The 7,031-nt window shown below is 35.6% G+C and overlaps 1 long non-coding RNA gene across 3 annotated transcripts; it reads left to right on the top strand.

The window, feature by feature from the left end:
* The first annotated feature begins 2,422 nt into the window (after positions 1-2,422).
* Positions 2,423-4,520, top strand: LOC122029977. Of its 3 annotated transcripts, none has more exons than XR_006125271.1 (4): positions 2,423-2,478; positions 2,611-2,674; positions 3,025-3,643; positions 4,478-4,520. It is a non-coding gene; the product is annotated as an uncharacterized LOC122029977 (long non-coding RNA). The 3 variants fall into 3 exon arrangements; XR_006125270.1 differs by lacking the exon at positions 4,478-4,520 and having other exon boundaries at positions 3,025-3,490; positions 3,583-3,644; XR_006125272.1 differs by lacking the exon at positions 4,478-4,520 and having other exon boundaries at positions 2,464-2,478; positions 2,803-3,490; positions 3,583-3,644.
* Positions 4,521-7,031: the final 2,511 nt, after the last annotated feature.

Below are 7,031 nucleotides of genomic sequence, written 5' to 3'. Positions count from 1 at the left end.
TAAAAGTTTAATTCAGCAAGTTAGCCTCTTTATTCTCAAGTGCAGCAAGTTAGAACTGATGTTTTCTTTTAGCACTACAAACCTTAGTTTGATTGCTACTTTCATGAAGCGTTGCAGATTTTTAGTTTGCATTTAGCTCTTGGGGTTCTTGGGTAGCAGTAGGCGTGCACCACAAATGAAGAATTTTAGAATTTTTGGATTGTGTAGTAGTGCAGATTTTTGCATTTTGTAGCAGTGCAGATTCTTGCATTTTGTAGTAGTGTAGATTTTCACATTTTGTAGCAGTGCAGATTCTTACATTTTATAGCAGTGCAGATTTGTCATCAAGCATCTAGTTTCTTTTGTTGTTATATACATGAGTAGATTTTCTAGTTTTCTATTTGCTATTAATTCGAAGCATGCAGTATTAGTTTTATTTGTTTCCTGATTAGTTTATTGAGCATGATTAGCCTTGTCTTCCAGCATGCAGTTTTATTCTTGTATATCATGAGTATGCAGATTTTAGTGCTTTGCTATTAGATGAGCATGAGTAGTTTTCTTCTTACAGATTCAGTTTTTAGTATTGTTGTATTTATATGCACATTCGAATTTTTGTGAGTTAGACAGCGCTTACTAAGCATTCGCTTATAGTTTACATTTCCTCTTACTGCAGATAAAGGAAAGGAAAAGCTATAGCAAAGGAAGGCGACAAGGAGGTGTTCGATGATGTGTGATGCCAGGACTATGGGAGAGACTTGGGCACTACAAGAAAAACCCTCATAGACATCGGTGGAACAACAACGGTTTTAAGCAAAAACCGATGTCTTTGAGTATTTTACACCGGTTTTTCCAAAAATCGGTGTCTATGAGCGCAGATTTTTTAGGCGATGTCTATGAGCGCATTTTTTTTGTTAATAGACACCGATTTTAACAGCGGTTTTTAAAATCCGGTGTTAATGAACCAAAATAAAATAATTTAAATTTTCCATCAATACTTAGCCAAAATTTGCATCACTTCACTCTTCCTTCCAAACCTAAACCTAGAGCGCCGTCCACCATATACACTTCACTCTTCCCTCCAACACTTCTCTCTTCACTCAGCCTCACCTCCCTCTTCTCCTCTCCAAGCTCTCTGCGGAGGCAGATCTGAGAGTTCCCGAGATCCAATCGTTGTCGGATCTTCCTGTCGATGAGGTAAACTTCCTTCCTCGACCCGGGATCTAGGCGATTTCTTCGCCGCAATGTACCTCTCTTGCGTTTTCCGTCGAGATCCAAGGACCTGTGATTCTGGATCTGCTATTTTTATCTTCAGATTCTTGCTTAAAGTTACTGTGTTTGAATGAGTGGGATTTGATTTAGTTCGTTTGGAAGAGACTAGTAACTTGCTGTTCTTGAAACCCTAACTCCCAAGTTTATATACGATGTCCCTTCTGCTCAAGAAATATTGACTGTAGCTGCGCTCTTCAATCTGATCTCCCCCGCTCTTCGGAAACCCTAGGATCATTCTCGTCTGACCTCAAGTAGTAAGTCAAAAAGTTCCTTTTCTCTATTTGCTTGGTTTATGGATATCTGCATCTTGTTGGGCTGGCTCGCCAAGCGTTCTGAGTTTGTGTTATCGGATTCACTATTCTTGTATCAAACCTCTGGTGATTACAAATCCATGAAAACATGAGTTTCACCAGGTTTTGCCATGAGATCCATGCTTTATTTTGCTTGGAGATTAGGAACGATCTTTCCAGGTTCCTATCCTTGTGCGTGGCATTCAAGGGGGTATTGTAACCGTGGACTGAGAAAAAAGGAAGAATTTTTAAACATCAGCGATGAAAAATTCCATCTTGGGCATCGTGATGGGGTTTGTGGAGATGAACAAGGTTCCTCCTCGGGGGATGCCGAAGCAAAAATGTATTCCGAGGAAAATAAGTTTGAAAAAGTGGGTTTGGGAGTAGATAATGAAGATATACAGGATTTTGTGTCTCTAGGTCTGTATTTATTCCTTTTGATTTTTTCCCTTTTTTATTAAAAAAAAAAATAAATTCTGGGACGAATCCAGGATTCGTCCCAGATTTTGGGACGAATCCAGGATTCGTCCCAGATTAGGGTCGAAATTGGGAACAAAAAATTTTGATGCTAATAACCCTATGTCTATATCCCATTCCGATTCTTGTTTTCTTCCCCATTTCTTTCTCCCCCGTTCCCCTTCCAACCTGCGATTTCCAGGGTTTCGGCCACATCTCCAACCGACGATGGCGGCGTGATATGCGACGACCGCTTGATCTCCGGCCGTGGAAGGTTTCGATTGGTAAGCCCACTGCTCTCGAATCTCCCTCTCTCCGGCGCGTGCTGTCCGCCGCCAAGCCGCTGCTTGGCCGGCGTGTGGCTGGCCACTGCCAGGCGCTGGCTGGCCGGCGTCTGGCCGCCGGCGTGGGCCTTGCCGTGGCTAACCGCCGTCTCCCTCTGCAGCTGAAGAAGAAGCCCAAGATCATGCAGCAGCATCTTGATGTAAGTTTCCTATAAAAACATGCTTGTTTTCCTAAATTTGGTTTGATTTCTCGCACTTGACTTAGGATTGATCTCTTTTCTGCTCTTTACCATTGATATGCGCCTTCTCTTATGCTTGATTTGCCTCTGCAGTATTGTTTCCCTGGTTTATGGCTATCCAAGATAACTCCTCGATCCTACAAAGCCAATGAATAAGGTTAGTTTTATTTGTCCTCGATTCTGCAAGGGTTAGAGATCGTTGATGAGGGTTTTAGTTCTAGAAACTAGTAAGAGCTCAGTTAAATGATTTTAGATTTGCCATTTATTTATTAAGAATCGTTTCAGATAACTCAGAGACTCTTTGACGAGATGACTAATCAAAATGGTATATCCAAATCTTTGCTAAGAAATCAACACCAAGTACATTGTTCAGGATTTCATTGTGATTTCTTCAATAATATGTTTTTAATTTTTAGTTTCTATTTTTTTTAATGAAATGAGAATTGAATTATTTGTAGAAAATATTGACTTTCATGCGTATTAATCAGTACATGTTTTCAATTGCAGACATGTGTTCTTATAGTCCGTATACATTGTGAAGGTTGTAAGGATAGGTCAGGAAGAAGGTGCAGAAGGTTCAAGGTAAGTTGTGGGGTTCAGTTGTATTTTATTCGTTGTTTAATTGGTTTATTGTTTGGCTGGGTTCATGTGGTACATGGAAGCAATAAATAACATATTGTTGTAGGAGCTTTGTTGATTCTTTGAAAATGTGAACTCAATTTTACTCTGTTTCAATTATGTTTCATATTCTGTTATTTACTTGAGTTATGCTTGTATTGTAATTCAAAGAAGGAAAATGTTTGTCTGGCAAACTCTATATCTGAAATGCATAAATTTGGAGCAATCTATAATATCAAATGGTTCTCATACTTTGGCACATGAATCCAATGATTTGGGTAAAAAAGATAAAAAGAAGAAAGGAACAAAAAGAGGAAGGCACTTTGATAGAGATTCTCGAGCTACTAATCCAGAGGTTCGTTTGGAGTCTCTAACTAGGCAATATGAATGAAGTCTCTAATACTCTAACTTTATTTTTGTCCTGATTTGATAATGTTGTTTGTGCAGGTCTCAATTTGGTGTGATCTCACTGTAGTTGAAGACAGCTGTATTTGTTCACCTCTTTTCGGTATTCCTAAGTTCATTAATATGCATTTACTGATCTATATATACAGTTAGCTTTAAATAATTATGTTATAGTTGTTTAATTATATAAAGTTAACTTTAAATAATTATGTTAAAGTTAGCTTTAAATAGTTGTTTAATTGTGTTCCTTCTTTTGATAAGCTGCTCTTTCTTGTTTTGTCTTCAATGATAATGATGCATAAAAGTTCTAAATTTGATCTATGTACAGTCTCAAAACTATATAGATACATAAAAGTTCTATATTTCATCTAGAATTACATCACACTATTCTAAAATTCTTTACTAGATAACGATGCATCCTCCTACCTTAATATTTTGTAAAGAGTTGTTAAAAATGTGCTAAAGTTATTCATATGAAATTGTCAACTAGTTAACACAATGAAAGGAACAATTATTTTAAACATCCTTTAGTTTACATTAAATACCAACCAAAGACAAAACTATAAATTCAGCAAATTAAAATGAAAAATAAAGTTAACTAAGTGAGAAAATTTGAACCCTAATACCATACTTCACAAGATCTCTCTCTTTTTCTCTCTATATGATGTGCCAATTATATTAGGTTGTATCATAGTTACGATACATGTACTTAGCTTCAAAATAATGCTTATAATTTTATTTACCGTTGCTATGACATGGATGATTCATATCGTTGGTAAATATGACTTTTATTAGAATTAGGGCTTTTATTAGAATGTTTAAGGAATTTCACATTTATGTTTTGTTTCCAATTATTCTTTTTACATGGCCATATCGTATACTATTTACAATCTTTCTTGTTACACATAATCTAGTTTATTTGTTTGTTGTTATGTAGGCAAAGGAGATTTGATGGGGATCAAAGATTTTGTGGCACACGAAGATGACTATATGTATTCTTAGTGTTGTTGGATGGATGATGGACTTATAAAACATTGGGTTGTTGAACTTGTAAACTTTGTTGAACAAGATGGATTTTATAAACTTTGTTGAACAAGATGGATTTTATAAACTTTGTTGAAATCTTTATATTTTTTGAATTATGAGTTGATGTGTTGAATGTTAAATTAGGATGTGTTGAATGTTAAATTAGGATGTGTTGAATGCATATTATTTGTTATTTGAATTTGGTTTTTATGTATTTGGATTGTATTGCAGAAATAAATTGAAGCTGGAAAAAATATTTGATATAGGGACGAATTTGGCAACGAAAATGATTTGTCCCAATTCTATCGTAATTTGGGATAAAATTATTTTCGTCCCAGAATTCGTCCCAGAGTCTGGGACGAATTTTGGGACGAATCCACAAAATTTGGGACGAATTTTGGGACGAAAATTGATCTTATGATTATCAAAGAATTTGGCAAGTTTTTGTTGCAATTTTTGCAACAAATTTATTATTCGTTGCAAACTTAGGAACAAAAATGGCAACAAAAAAAATTTTGTCACCGAATTTGTCCCCAAATTCGTTGCAATATTAGGGACAAATTTGGCAACAAAATATAATTTGTCACCGAATTCGTCCCCAAATTTGTTGCAAAAATAGAGACAAATTTGGCAGAAAATTTATGTGAATTCGTCCCCAAATTTGTTCCTAAGTTTGCAACAAAAATAATTTTCGTTGCAAATTTGTATATTTTTTTGCAACGAATTTGGGGACGAAAATTTTATTCGTCGCCAAATTCGTCCCAAAATTCGTTCCCAAATTTGCAACAATCCCTAATTCGTTCCAAAAGTTGGCATCAACCATTTTGGGACGAAAAAATTTTCGTCCCAAATTTTGTCCCTAAAATTTTTGCAACGAATTTTTTTTTAAAATTCGTCCCTAATTTTGTCCCAAAATACCTTATTTTTTGTAGTGTCACCTGGTGGCACACTCAAGGAAGATGATGACAATGATGATGGTCAGAGTCATCAGTATGCTCATTCCAATCGCCGGAAGAAATCCGTGGAGGAGATAAAACATGAAGCTGATAGAGTATTTGAAATACTACAACAGGATGGACCGGGCTTCAGTGTCCCATCAGCCCTAGATCAGCTGCAACTGAAAGTATCCAATTCTTTGATCAGAGAAGTCCTTCTCCGTATTCTTGTGATGCTTAACAATGCCAACAGTTTGCGGTGTGCAAAGTTGGCTTATAAGTTCTTTGTTTGGTCAGGTCAGCAGCCAGGCCATAAGCACAATTCCAATAGCTATAATCTTATAATGAAAGTATTTTCAGAGGCTAAGGAGTTGAAAGCAATGTGCAGACTAGCAGATGAGATGACAGATAAGGGCTTGCCAATCACTGCATGCACGTTTAACATATTAATTTAATGGTGCAAACTATATTAAATCAGAATGGAGCCTTTTGGTTTAGGAAAATGATTCTCTTTGTTCACATCACTTAAAACATTCTCCTTCTTCCCTTTTATTTTTTGATTAATATAATAGTAGATGTAACTTGTAAGCATTCTTTGCAGATTTGGACCTCAAATCCCAAATAGGGAAAGCCATTACTAGCTTAGGAATGGTCTGGTAGCTGAATGACATGATCTCAGCCTTAATTTACATGATGCACAGTGTTTATGCTAAGTTATAGTTCAAATGACTTCATCTTGACTCGTTTTAATAATTTGTAGACAATCTTAGCAACTCAGCTAAATATTTATGAGTCTAAAATTTCACTCAATTGCAAGAAGTGGGTGTATTGTTTGGGAAGAGTTCAACATTTTTAGGCATCCATTTACTTTCACACACTGTCATTAAATTCACCACTGTTCCTTGTGTGTTCATTGATTTGTTATAAACATGTCAATCTTCTTTTTTATGATGACAAAACACAAGTTATGACATATTATAAATTGCTCGTCCAGCTTATTCTATTTTTGGCATGTTTCTGAAATGAGTTAGCTGTATTATATCATTTCATGTTATGCTAATGGGTCCTCAAACTTTAAATACCATCTATTCTCAATTATGAGAATGTAAATTTTGTGCTTAGCACTACATATTTAATAAATATTTCATGTTCACTTTTTAATATTTAATTATTTGCAAATTTTTGTCAGCTGTTTTTTGTTCTATATTAATAGATAGCATTATCCCAGTTAAGACCTATTAATGAAAGTCCATAATCTAATTTGCATGCATGATTTGAATCATTGGAATAGTAATCATTATATATAGCATTTGACTTTAGTCTCCTTTCTGTCTGTTTAAGTTTATGCACTTGTACCAATAATAATATTATTGTTCAGTGCAAAGCAGAATATTACAGTCTATGCTTGCGATTGTAGTGAAGAGGTCCTTAGAAAAGCAAAAGAGATGATAGCCACTGGAAGTGCTATTTCTCTAGTGCCTCGGTTCTTCACTTTCTTGCTTGATGTCTCTGTAAATGATTTCCCTGATT

Source organism: Zingiber officinale, chromosome 10B, assembly GCF_018446385.1.
Source record: "Zingiber officinale cultivar Zhangliang chromosome 10B, Zo_v1.1, whole genome shotgun sequence".
In the NCBI taxonomy this organism is placed as follows: Eukaryota; Viridiplantae; Streptophyta; class Magnoliopsida; order Zingiberales; family Zingiberaceae; genus Zingiber; species Zingiber officinale.
The sequence above is the reverse complement of the archived record's forward strand: the minus strand, read 5'-3'. Positions and strand labels throughout refer to the sequence as shown.